At 40.3% G+C, this 14,290-nt stretch overlaps 1 long non-coding RNA gene across 1 annotated transcript in view; it reads left to right on the top strand.

The window, feature by feature from the left end:
- The window catches only part of LOC144301376 (uncharacterized), a 198,544-nt gene that overhangs the window by 173,413 nt on the left and 10,841 nt on the right, over positions 1–14,290 (top strand). The window contains exon 2 of the long non-coding RNA XR_013368207.1: positions 4,156–4,302. This is a non-coding gene — a long non-coding RNA (uncharacterized LOC144301376). The remainder of the gene's footprint in view (positions 1–4,155; positions 4,303–14,290) is intronic.

The following is a 14,290-nucleotide window of genomic DNA, read 5'->3' as shown; positions in this document are numbered from 1 at the left end:
CAGAAGCACTAAAGAGGAATAATAGTTCAAAACACTCCTCAGGCAGAGACCCTGGAGTGAACTGGATCTGCACAGAATACGCCCGGTCCAAGGGAAGCTCCAGGTCGTGCTGGGGAACACGAGAGAGCCCTGACTTTTTTAAGTCCCCGTGTAAAAGCCCAGTGGAGGCTCTGATACATTTGTCTGCGTATTTAAGAGTACTTTACGTCAGTTGATATGTTCTATCCTCCTATTCTGACAGGTGTACTCTAATAACAAGAAAAATTAAAAAATAGGTGCAAATATATGGTTTCATGTAATCAAATGGCAGCAAAAGGTCAAAATGACCGAATTTAATTATGCATGTCCATGTTTGTGCTGACGGGCTGGCAGTACTGAGATGTGTAATAAACACACATGACTTGCAAATAATTAAGTTAGCATTCCATCCTCTTTATTTGGCTTTCAACTCAGCTAACTCGCCAGTTATGTTTTTATAATCATGATTTTCACGGTGCATGTTCTGTTGATGGAAATGACTTGAACGTAAAAAAATGAAAAAGTTCATATACTTTAAAAATGTTAATAATTGGGGCACCTGAGTGGCTCGGTTGGTTGAGCATCTGACTCTTGATTTCAGCTCAGGTCATGATCTCAGGGTTATCAGATTGAGCCCTGCTTTGGGCTCCATACTCAGCAGAGAGCCTGCTTGAGGTTCTCTCACCTCTCCCTCTGCCCTTCCCCTTGTTCACTTGCTCATTCCCTCTCAAAAAAAAAAAAAATTAAAAAAATGGTAAATCAGGGCAGCCTGGGTGGCTCGGCGGTTTAGCGCTGCCTTTGGCCCAGGGCCTGATCCTGGGGACCCAGGATCGAGTCCCATGTCAGGCTCCCTGCATAGAGCCTGCTTCTCCCTCTGCCTGTGTCTCTGCTTCTCTGTATCTCTGTTTCTCATGAGTAAATAAATAAAATCTGTTTTAAAAAAAAAAAAGTTAAATCATTGGGGTGGCTGAGTGGTTGAGCATCTGCTTTTGGCACAGGGCATGATCCTGGGGTCCTGGGATCAAGTCCCACATCAGATTACCTGCAAGGATCCTGCTTCTCCCTCTGCCTATATCTCTGCCTTTCCCTCTGCCTCTCCCTCTGTGTGTCTCATGAATAAATAAATAAAATCTTAAAAAAGATTAAACCTTCTATAAAAATTAAATGGAAAATGAAAAATATTGTGAACATAAAATTTTAAATTCAAATGCATAAAAATATTTAAAAGTATACAATCAACAGAATTAATTTTTCTTATAAAAATGTAACTCTTTGCAAATTTAATATCCAATATCCATTTAATCACCAAAACATAGACTCGGAGCTGTGCCTCACATACATTATATCTAGATCTGCATACATGAAAATATAGGAGCAAAATGAATTGTTTAATTTTGAGAAATGCTTCTCAGACACCATGTGTAATTATAAATACCGTGGTAATTTGTGAGTACCTCTGGGACTACATGCATCATAGAAAGCAATAAAATGGATGTTCTGTAACACTAACAGGTTGTTCATCATAAAAATTTATTGCATTTATGCTTTCTGAACAGAAGGATTTGACAAGTTAATCTCTTTCCTTTGTAAATAATTTGCACAGCTCAAATGTCCACACCGTATGTAGTCTGAAGCAGCACAGCCCAAGAACCTACCATTCAGACACCTTCATTTTTTTTTTTTTTTTTTTGACACCTTCATCTTTTGTTCTTAGGACATCAAAGCAGGAGCTTTGGAGAAATGGCTTCCTGGGGCCCAAATGGAGCTTGTCATGGGAATGGTTGTTCAGAGTCATTGGTTCTACTCTGCCAGCTGTAGTTGCATGTCACTGAAGTTCCATGTGTTGAAATCTGTTCACTATATTGAGAGACTTAAACTGTACTCTCTTGGAGTACAGCTCCCATACTCTCGTTCTTGTCTCATCATCCATGAAGCTGTATCTGTCCCGGGATGCTTTTCACTATTTCAGCTGCTGTTCCTCAATTTTCTTCACTTGGATCTATTTCCTTTCCCATCCCCAATAACTATGACAAGTTATTTACATACTTGTCCCTGTCAAATACTGTACAGATTTAGATTGTCCTGATTTTGCCTGCAAGGATCTTGGGGTCAAACTGTTTGAACTGTCTAGGCCTCCAAGTCACAGAACTACTGAGTGACAGGTGGGGGCTCAAGACATGGCAATACTTGTAGCACGTTCTTGGGTTGGTGTAAAGATGAATGGGTCAATACACACCAAGTTCTCTGCACAATGACTGGGACACTGGGGACCTGATAAATGTTGGCCCCATTATTTTTTTTTAAAGATTTTATTTATTCATGACAGACAGAGAAAAAGAGAGGTAGAGACACAGGCAGAGGGAGAAGCAGGCTCTGTGCAGGGAGCCTGATGTGGGACTCGATCCTGGGTCTCCAGGATCACACCCCGGGCTGAAGGCGGCGCTAAACTGCTGGGCCACCGGGGCTGCCTGGCCCCATTATTGTTATTGCTGGCAGGTTAGGGTGCATATCAGTGTGGATCTGGCCGGAAGTAGTTGGCCTGTTTAAGAGTACAGTCAAGGTATTGGTGATACTCCTGCAATAAACATTGGAGTGCATGTACCCTTCAAATCTGTATTTTTATATTTATATATAAAAAAATATAGGATATATATATATTGGGTAAATAGCTAGTACTGAAATCACTGCATTGTAAGGTAGTTCTATCTTGAACTTTCTGAGAAACCACCATACTATTTTCCAGATGCCCATTGACTGATGAATGGACAAAGAAGATACATGTGCGTGCATGTGTGAGTGTATCACAATGGAATATTACTCAGCCATGTAAAAGAATGAAATGTTGCTATTTGCATCGACGACGTGGGATAGAGCTAGAGAATATTATGCTAAACAACACATGTCAGAGAAAGACAAATACTATATGATTTAACTCATGTGGAATTTAAGAAATAAAACAGATAAACTTAAGGGAAAGAGGGGGTAAAAGAGAAGGAGGCAAACCATAAGAGATACTTAACTATAGAGTATAATCTGAAGGTTGATGGAGGAGATGTACATGGAGGATGAGCTAAATGGGTGATAGATATTAAAAAGGGCATTGCTTGTGATGAGCACTGGGTGTTGTATGTAAGTGATGAATCACTAAATTTGACTCCTGAAACCAATATTACACTATATATTAACTTACTAGCATATAAAAACTTGAAACAAAAAAGCCATAATTAAAAAAAAAAAAAAGTACAGTCAAGGACACCTGGATAAAGGAGCAACGGGAGGAGGTGACCACCAGAACTCAGAGACAGGTGCAGTTGCATGAGGGACCCTCCAACAAACTCAAGTTTGGGGACCCGGAGCGTGTAGCTAGCAATGTGTTCACATGGTCATATGCTTTTGTAAACTGTTCCAAAGTGAGATCTTTAACCCATTATTGCATATGATCTCTTTCCACTCAGACTTTTCCTTCATCACTTTTCCCCTCCTGTTGGGTGGTTTTGAAGTATTTTAAATATAGCTCAGGAGGTGCTGAGTGTAGGAAATGTTCACATGTATTTCACCAAACCTAGTCCCTTCCATGGACAATTACTGTGAGACCTGCCATGTAAGAATGGCCTCTGAAACTTTGGTGTCTTCTGTGACAACGCACCCAAGTATTGGGACACAAAGTTGCAAGACCATGGGCTATAATGCCATACAGTTACAGCTTATGGACCCTGCTACCAGAAGTGTGTGTGTCGTGAGGGGAAAAGAAGGAATTTGAAGGATACAAAGCTGGAAGGTAGTCTGTGGGAAATTCTTCCAGCCAACAGATGTGTAAAATTATAAGCAGAGGGTTCAATTTGCATTGACCCCATGGTCAAAACAGTCTATCAGAAATAAATTCTATTTCATCCTGTTCCTATTTATATAAAAAGTTTGGCATGTTAATAATGCAGTGATAGCAGTGTTCAAGCAGCTAAAAAAAATAAATTTTAGTTTTCTCTGTTGAAAATATTACCAAGTTGTTGAAATAAATCTTCATGATAAAGAGAAAGCAGATAAAAATGCACAGAAAAGGTTTTATTAAGGTATGCATAGATTTTAAGTTTGTGTTACTTGTAAGTTTTTTTTTTTTTTTTTTTTTTTAATTCATGATAGACATAGAGAGAGGCAGAGACACGGGAGGAGGGAGAAGCAGTCTTCATGCTGGTCGCCCGACGCAGGACTCGATCCTGGGACTCCAGGATTGCGCCCTGGGCCAAAGGCAGGCGCCAAACCGCTGAGCCACCCAGGGATCCCCTACTTGTAAGTTTTTAAGCAAGTTGTTGTGATTTCACTTCTCATTCTAAACACATATTCATTTTATACCTAACTTTGTAGTTATAAAATTTTTGTACTCTTTTTTTTCTTAAGGAGGGCTCAAAGTTTGTGTAAACTTGTCCACCACAAGTTTGCAGCACACCACACCACAAAGGTCATTCTGCTCTGACTGTGGCCTTAGGCAGAGAAACATGGACCCTTCTAAAATGGAACTAGGCAATGAGAGAATTGATCTCTTTATCCTGCAGCCCAAAGCAAAGCCAAAGGGCTAAGGAACATAATTATTTTAGTCCATAGAGTTCAGCCTCTCTGGGGACAAAGCTGAATGCCAAAGGGGCAAGCAGCACACTTGCATCATAATGGGAAACCTAATGTTGCCAGGAAGGGTCTTGCTGCCAGAAAGGGTCTTGTGCAGAACAGCGCTCAGGGACCCGCTTCCACTGGTGCCCACCCCCACTTGCTCTGCCCCACAGGGAAAAGAATGGCTTAAGCAATTAAAAGCATATAGAGTTCCTGTCTCATATTTAGGTCTTTCATCCATTTTGAGTTTATTTTTGTGTGTGGTATAAGAAAAAGGTCCAGTTTTTTTCTTCTACACATGACTGTCCAATTTTCCCAGCACCATTTATTCAACAGACTGTATTTTTTCCATTGGATATTCTTTCTTGCTTTGTTGAAGATTAGTTGACCATAGAGTTGAGGGTCTGTTTCTGGGCTCTCTCTTCTGTTTCTCAGCCATCAGAAAGAATGAATACTTAGCATTTACATTGACATGGATAGAACTGGAAGGTATTATGCTGAGTGAATAAGTTGATCAGAGAAATACGATTATCATATGGTTTCATTCATATTCCACAGAAACAAAACAGAATCATAGGGGAAGGGAGGGAAAACTAAAGGGGAAGTCATCAAAGAGGGAGAGAAACCATGAGAGACTCTTAACTATAAGAAAGAAACTGAGGGTTGCTGGAGGGAGGAGGGGGGTGGGGTGGAGTAATTGGGTGATGGACATTAAAGAGGGTACATGATGGCGTGAGCATTGGGTGTCATATGCACTTGATGAATTATTGAACACTACATCTGAAATAATGGTGAACTATATGTTGGCTAGTTGAATTTAAATTAAAAAAAAAAAAACACAAAGCACAGAGGGACTGGTACCTTCTATGTTCACTTTCATTGCTACCCCCCCCGCCCCGCCTGCCCACCTGCAGAAGGGCATGTGCTGTGTGCTCTTGTGCTATGGCACCAACAGGTCACCAGCCATGCCAGTGAATGGAAGTATGTCCGCCTCATCAGGAAGCTCATTTGAGAATGTGGTCTAGCTGTATTTGAAAGTCCCTTCCAGCTCTACCTGATAATAGTAGTAATAATACAAAGCATGATTATTATGATCTTGTCCACCTCCCACATTTTACCGGTTAGAATGTATTTTGCTCTTGAAAGAAATATTCCATTACAATATTTATCATGGATAGTTCTTTTATTATTTTTAGCTTTCCTTCAAATCTCAATTTTAGTAGTATTTGAACTACTAGCAAGTAACTCCCAGTTTTTAGAGGGTATTTATGTGAATTACAAATGTAACTGCCAACAATGATCTTTCATTTGAGAAACCTCTGCGTTCTAAATCATAATTTTCTTTTATGGATTTCTTAGTGAAATCTCTGCCAAAATGAGACTAGAAAGAGGAACACCCTTTTCTTCTAAATATAATGCTCAATCCTCTAATGGATAGGGATTTGCATAATGTTGAGGCTGAAAGAAAGGACTTGTCATGTTTATGATTTCTAAAACAAAGGGTAAAGGCTAAATTAGTTTTTCAAAGGGTCAGTTTGCTTCTGTTCCACAATTAAGTGCAACAACAATAGTGACAAGGAAGACAGGTTCTGGCTGGAGTGTGGGTGGGGGTTGCAACTTTAGTGCCATCTGCTTGGTTTTGAAACCCCTGCCTGGACTCACCAGTGATTTTTTAAAAAAGATTTATTTATTCATTTATTAGAGAGAGAGAGAGAGAGAGAGAGAGAGAGAGAGAGAGAGAGAGTGCTGGGTGAGGGACAGAGGGAGAGAATCCACAATCAGACTCCTTGCTGAGCATGGAGCCCAATATGGGGCTCTATCCCAGGACCCTGAAGTCATGCCCTGAGCTGAAATCGAGAATCAGCCACTCAAATGACTAAGCCATCCAGGCGCCCCACCCCAGTGATTTTTTTTTTTAATTTTTATTTATTTATGATAGTCACACACAGAGAGAGAGAGAGAGAGAGAGAGAGAGAGAGAGAGAGGCAGAGACATAGGCAGAAGGAGAAGCAGGCTCCATGCACCGGGAGCCCGACGTGGGATTCGATCCCGGGTCTCCAGGATCGCGCCCTGGGCCAAAGGCAGGCGCCAAACCGCTGCGCCACCCAGGGATCCCCACCCCAGTGATTTTTAAAGTCATGTGACCAGCTCCAGGAACTCCAGAGGCCCACCCATGTAATGGATGGTTCTAGCTCATTATAAATCATTATTCAAAATGCCTGGGTGGGGACACCTGGGTGACTCAGAGGTTGTGTGTCTACCTTTGACTCAGTTCATGATCCCAGGATCTGGGATCGAGTCCCACATTGGGCTTCCCACAGGGAGCCTGATTCTCCTCTGCCTTTGTCTCTGCATCTCTCCGTGTGTCTCTCATGAATAAACAAAATCTTAAAAAGCCTGGGTGAAGCATACACATTCATACTTCAAATTACCTTATGAGCAATCTTCAGGATCAGAATCTTCAACTTTAACATTGAAGGGGAGGGATTCAGAGACAGGTACTTAGGATCAGCCTCATTTGAATTGCTGAGATGTCAGAGATCTGGCTATTCCACAGTCTAATTCATCATTTGCCCTTTAGTTTTTGAGATAAGATTGAGGAATTTATGGTTGCATGTATTGAGCTCAGAAAGGCAAATTGCAAAGAAGTTGCTTTCTATATCAATTCATAGATATCAGTAAGAATACTTAGGCTCTAAACTGCTTTCTCCAACAGCTGTTGTTCTGTTTTTATAAAATAAAACTTTAAGATTTCAATGCATGGCCCCTAGAAGAGCAGCATCGGTATCATCAGACTGAGCTGGGATCTGTATTTTAATGAGATCCTTCGTGATTTGTATGCACAGTGAAGCAATACTTCTCAAACTTCAGAATTTAACTCTCAAGCTTACTATGCAGGAGACTCAGAGAGGTCTTGCCCTCAGCCCCAGCTCTCCAGTAAACCTGCGGCCATAAAATGACAGGTACTGAGAAAGGACGAGGTCAGCTTGCAGTTTAAGAGATGAATCCTGAGCAGGCTCTTAACCACTTGGCCACCACAGCACCTGGGTTTCTCTCTGACTCAGGGCCCAGCTTGTCTAGCCCAAGACTCTGTCCTTCATTCAGTTCCCTACAGTCTTCCTTCCTGCTTGCTGCCCCCACCTTTCCCCCTGGTTCCCATTACCATTAATTATAGCCTATGGCTCTGCATATGCTGCCTGTTCTGATAACACAGAGTATGCCTGCTTCCTCACTGGACCATGAGTACTTTCTCCACTTTCATTTTCTAAGAGCAATAGCAGTGCCATGGCAACGTCTAATCCCCTAACCTCGAGATGGGGGTGGGGTTGAGAGAATCCGAGCAGGTGTTCTTGAGAAAGGAAACAAAGAATTAGCCAGATGAAGGCAGAAGAGAAGGATCAGTATTCTAGGCCAGTGTTTCTCAAACTGTCATGGGCATGCAAGTCACCCAGGGGTTTGTCCATTCTGATTCAGGAGGTCAGGGATGGGACTGGAGATTCTTTAGTTCTCACAAGATAACAGGTGTTCCCAATGCTACTGGCCCATGGATCACAGTTTAAGAAGAAAGTTCCAGGAAATGTGAAGGTGAGGATCTTATTGTTCTATTCACTGCAATATCAAGACCATGTGTGTCTACCCCAGAAAAAGTGTTTAATAGGTTAGTGAATAAATACTAACTGAATCGACCACTTAATATCTGAGATACCTGGCTGCTTGATTTCTTGTAAGCTGCAAGATTTAAAATATGTTCCATTTGGCTCTAAAATCAGGGCTAATACTACATGCACTGAGGCACAGAGAGGTTGAGTTCCTTGCTCAGAGTCACACAGTTATTGTGGCAAGTTGTTGCTTACCAGATATCCCATGAGCTCCCCTACGTTTCCTAATCTCCCTTATAGTTAGTTGAAACTGTTGAACTAATTCGAGCCAATGGACTGTCAGGGACATGGCATGTGTCACCTACTAGCTGAGGCAATCAAGAGGCAACCCTATTTCCTCCTTTACCCCTTTCTTGCCTGTTTTGTACTTTACCTAAAATTTATGGCCCCCACAGTAAGATTGCAGGAATGTTGCCAACCTGCAGCGGGCACAAGGATATATAAATCTTAGCTGAATTTGAACCACTACAAATTTGAATTTTGCTATCATGTTATTCTAACTACTATGGGCTCAGTGTTGCTCTAAGACAACTCTTTGCATAATGGGCTTTTTGTCTGGCATTCTAGGCCTTCTAAACGGGAGCATCACCCCCACTCTAGATGAGGCGTGCCACAGTCCTGCCAATGGGAGAGCCTAGATGCTAGGCACTGGGGCTAAAAATGCATGACAAGGGCCCTGAGAAACGCCTGAAGACAAAAGATTTAGCAACAGCAGCACAGTGACTATTCTCTGCAACCTGGCTCCTTATCTGCCAGGAGGCATTTGTTGTCTAGCTGTTCTTTATCCATATGGAGGCATGTCTCCAAGCATGTTTGCCATGAGGCAAACCTTGCTTTCAGAGGTTTATGGGCTGCATTCATGAACTGAATGGAATCTTATTTTTGGAACATTATGAATGCACACCTTTTCAAGTGATTGATTTTATAACTTCCATTGACTTGGTCAGATGGGATGTATTTTTCTACACAATGGCATATAGACTGTGTGTCCCACAAAATAATATAAGATGCACCATCTTGCATGTAAACATCAAAAAGCCAGAACTATTGTTTATATTTCTCTAGGTATATGGAATTGAACAGAATAGAGAAGCACAACTAACTTAATAAAAAAGATACCCCTAAAAAAATATTCATTGTACAAGTCAAATCAGTATTTGAGACTTTCCAACCTTCCCCTTCCCTCATCCATATTTCTCCTTTTTTGTTAAAGATGCCTGGTTAAGATGTTTTTGCTGGAGGATTAACCCTCCAAGAACCAACTGATCTCTATTCTCTGAAACAATTTGCATAAATGGAGATGTAGAGAAAGTGACCCACCCATCCTATAAGAGTGGTATATCTTGATAAAATAGCATAAGGACAGTACTAAAAGAGGAAATCCCAGACCAGTACTGCTTACATGGATTCTAGTGTTAGATCTGGAGACTCAGCAATATATACATATGAATAGATCATCACAAAGTATGGTTTATCCCAGGAATATAAGGAAGATTTAACATAAGAAAAACTTATTCAAGTAATACACTATATTAGAATTTTGAGAGAAAATATACTCAAATATATGTTTAACAAATGTAGTTGTGGAAAAAAAAAAAAAAACCCTAAGCAACTTATGGATAGAAGGGAATTGCCTTAAGCTGATAAAGTTTCTCTTCCCAAAACCTATGGCAAAAATTATAGTGAAACTCTAAGGAAACTTGTCTCTTCCAATATTTCTTTCAAGCTCTAATGTTTTGCTTGCATAGAAAATACAAAGAGGCCCATTTTAATTTATAATTTCATATTACATTGGTTAGGACTATTCTTTTTTTTTTTTTTTTTTTTATTGGTGTTCAATTTACTAACATACAGAATAACACCCAGTGCCCGTCACCCATTCACTCCCACCCCCCGCCCTCCTCCCCTTCCACCACCCCTAGTTCGTTTCCCAGAGTTAGCAGTCTTTACGTTCTGTCTCCCTTTCTGATATTTCCCACACATTTCTTCTCCCTTCCCTTATATTCCCTTTCACTATTATTTATATTCCCCAAATGAATGAGAACATATAATGTTTGTCCTTCTCCGACTGACTTACTTCACTCAGCATAATACCCTCCAGTTCCATCCACGTTGAAGCAAATGGTGGGTATTTGTCATTTCTAATAGCTGAGTAATATTCCATTGTATACATAAACCACATCTTCTTTATCCATTCATCTTTCGTTGGACACCGAGGCTCCTTCCACAGTTTGGCTATCGTGGCCATTGCTGCTATAAACATCGGGGTGCAGGTGGGTTAGGACTATTCTTAAACTGTTGAATAATGGAGGTGATAGAAGCATTCCCAAGAGAGCTATTTCTATGCTGATGTATAGGAATTACACTGATTTTTAAAATATTGGATTTGCACTTGGCAATCTTGTTACTCCTATTGCCATGTGATATGGTGACCTAAAATTCTTTCTTCCTTTCTCATGATTTTAATTAATTATGCAACCTATAGTTTTTATTGTTACTGTGAATGAAATCTTTTTCCCCAAATAAATGGAATAAATTATAAAACGTTATTGGCCAGCAGAACTTTATTTCTATTTCATATTCAAATCAATTATCACACTAAATGGTAATAACATGTTCCCACTGATGCAAATTTTCCTTCTTTCTTTTTAAAAGTTTATTAAAATTCAACTAATATAGTGTATTATTAGTTTCAGATGTAGAGCTCAGTGATTCATTGGTTGTGTATAACACCCAGTGCTCATTACATCACTTGCCCTCTTTCATGCCCATCACCAAGTTACCCCATACCCCCACCCCCATCTCCCCTCTAGCAACCCTCAGTTTGTTTTCTAGAGTTAAGTCTTTTATGATTCGTCTCCCTCTCTGATTTCATTTTTTTCTCCCTCCCCCTATGATCCTCTTGTTTTGTTTCTTAAATTCTACGTATGAGTGAAATCATATATTTGTCTTTCTCTGATTGACTTATTTTGTTTAGCATAATACCCTCTAGCTTCATCCATGTGATGCAAATTTTCTCTAAATGTACCTGTAAATTCTGTGTTCTTCTAACCAAAATCTCAACAGGGATTGACAGGCTGATTTCAAATGCATAGGGAAAAGCAAACCAAGAATAGCCAAGATCATTATACAGTTTTCTAATATCTGCCAAGGAAAGTGTCCTCACTTCGAATATAACTCCGTCAATGGTAAACTAGGTTATTAGAGTTAACTTTGAAGAAGAATCACAGTAAATCATGTAATGCAATGCAGCGACCCAACCATAGATCCACACAAATATGAAACCTGGATATATGGAGATATATCCCACACAGGGATAAAAGTATAGACTCTCTGGTAGTGGGTGTTAGGACAACTGAGTAAATCACTTGAAGCTGACATATAAAAAGATTTGGACCCCGATCCTTTTGCAATTTTTTTTTTTTTTACAAAGCCTATATCTGACAGCTTGTATTTTGTTATAGTGTTCACTGTTGTATGGAAGTTTAATATTAAATACAAAAAACTATCTTTTTGATTTCAGGGTAGGGAAGGATTTCTAAAATAAAGCACAAAAACACCAAACCCAAAGGAAAAATTTTTTCTTCATGGATTTTTAATAGTGTCTATATTTTCTTTTAAGAGTTTAAAATAGTAAATGGACAAGGAGTACCAGCAGCCCATACAAGCCAAGGTCCCATATAGCCCCAAATGATAGTATCCAATAAATACTTGCAAAATATACTATCTCACTTGGAATTATGGCAATGCAAATGAGAACAATACATGGCTTCTTCAAATTTAGATATTGCCAAATACCATGTTGAAGTTCCTATTTCTCCATATCTTCACCACCTCTTAGCAGACTGTTATCATTTCACAACTATCAGATTGAGAAGCTGCTTTCCACACAGGGCGATTGCTATTCATGCCTCTCCAGCATTCAGCCTGTAAGCCACTGTTAGATGTCACTAGCGGTTAGCATGCTGTTCTGCACACAAAGGCAGTAGGAATGCATAGCCCCTTTGGGAAGTTGTGTGACCACTTCTGGGGCAGTGGGTGGTGAGTGGAAGCTCTGTATGTTGTTTCCTGCCTGTGCAAAATCCACCCCTCTTGCTGTCACACTGAGGAAGGAGCCCAAGTGGTTCAGATGGAGCAGCCATAAGATGGGACCCTCCCTCAGGTCTCTGGCACTGTGGATAGTGTCAATGAGAAATAAACATTTGGTTGGTTGACCAGCTCGGGTTGCAAAATAAATGTTGTCACCTTAAAAAGTCACATGTGCAATAAGTTTAAGGTATAGGTCTAGAAATAGAACTGTGGGGCATTCATGCAGAATCTGGCACAGAACTGGCATTTCATAAATGTAAATTAGTGAAACCCATCCTAGTCTACCCTAGTTTTAGAGGTACATAGATAAAATCCAATTCTTCGTATTAAGAAGCTCAGACAAGTTAAGCTAATATTTACAACACAGTAAATATTTTTGTCTTATCCTAGGCTGTTCAATGTGGTAATCACTAGGCACACATGGGTAATGAACATTTGAAATGTGGCTAGCGTCTGAAGAACTGAATTTCTCATTTAAATTGGAAAATGTTAAACAGTTAATATCTTGCCACTAAATACAGCTTAAGTGTTTTGATAAGACTGTATCTCATTATAAATGAAAATTTAGCATTAAAATTTAAACCTTCTCTAAGTTGAAAATCGATTTTGTTTTAAACAATGTATATAAATATACACTTCGGTGTTTTTTTTTTTAAGATTTATTTATTTATTCATGAGACACAGAGAGAGAGGCAGAGACACAGGCAGAGGGAGAAGCAGGCTCCCCCCAGGGAGCCTGACATGGGTCTCGATCCCTGATCCCGGGATCAGGCCCCGAGTTGAAGGCAGATGCCCAACCAATGAGCCACCCAGGCATCCCTAAATATACACTTAGTATATGTGTTAACATATACAAAATATCTCAATATTTTAGATGTATTGGCGAAACATTTAATTTCACCTGCTCTTTTTACTCTCCTAAATGTGGCTACCAGAAAGTTCAGATTATGTATATGGCTCATGTTATATTCCTATTGGACAGCATGGCTCCAGACTAAGTCCACATTCCTCAGAATGGTATCTCATCCTAACTCCTGTGTCTGATACATGCTAGAACCATAAGAAGTCAATTCATCCTAAGTGTAACCTGTGGCAGCAAAGGCTCTACATGTTGTAAAGAGCTTTATAGACGCCAGGGCACTTCCTGCCAAAACACGAGCTTGCATATTACTTCACTCGCCTTCATGTAAACATAAAAAAATTTTTTTTTTTTAACATTCATCTTTCTTGAACTGGAGTTTTCTTCACAATAAAATGTGACCTGGCGACTGCCACTCAACTTTCTGGCCTTGGCGTCAGTGTCTGCCCAGTCCCTGACTCTGTGCATACCGTAGCCACCTCTGGTAGTCCACACCCAATTCGAACCTCCCTTGAGGCTTCCACTGCCTTGATTTCCACTTCCTTCTAAACAACCAAAGATGACAATTTACTGGACCAGAACTATAGGATGGAGGATGACAACTCCTCTCAGCTAATAAATTGAAACAGCAAATTGCTGAATTTACATCAACTCACATCTCTAGGTTTTCTTCAGGGTCTGCCAAAACTCAAGTCCGTTTCTTTTCTTTTTTTGGCTCCTTGGAATGATGAACCAAGCACCCCCTCCAAATATTCTCGTCTTTCCTCTCAAGTATGCGTGGAGTCAGATGCGAGGATGTTTGGGAAGATGGCATCAGCAGTGCAGCTGCTCCTGTGGTCCAGCAGGCTCATCAACCCCTTGGGAGCTCTCTTGTTCCAATCCCCTCCCAGCTGAGAGGCCAGGTTCAGTGGCCACATTATCATCTCCGATGAGGCCATGGACCATGGGATGAAAACTGTTACTGCTGCCTAAACCAGCATCTCTTGTGAATTTAAGACAAAGACAAAACAAAACAAAGCAAAATGACCTGGTCCATTTCAGAGCATGCATGGTTAACCAGCAGTAC

Source organism: Canis aureus, chromosome 2, assembly GCF_053574225.1.
Source record: "Canis aureus isolate CA01 chromosome 2, VMU_Caureus_v.1.0, whole genome shotgun sequence".
Taxonomy (NCBI): Eukaryota; Metazoa; Chordata; class Mammalia; order Carnivora; family Canidae; genus Canis; species Canis aureus.
This window is presented reverse-complemented; position numbering and strand designations above follow the sequence as displayed.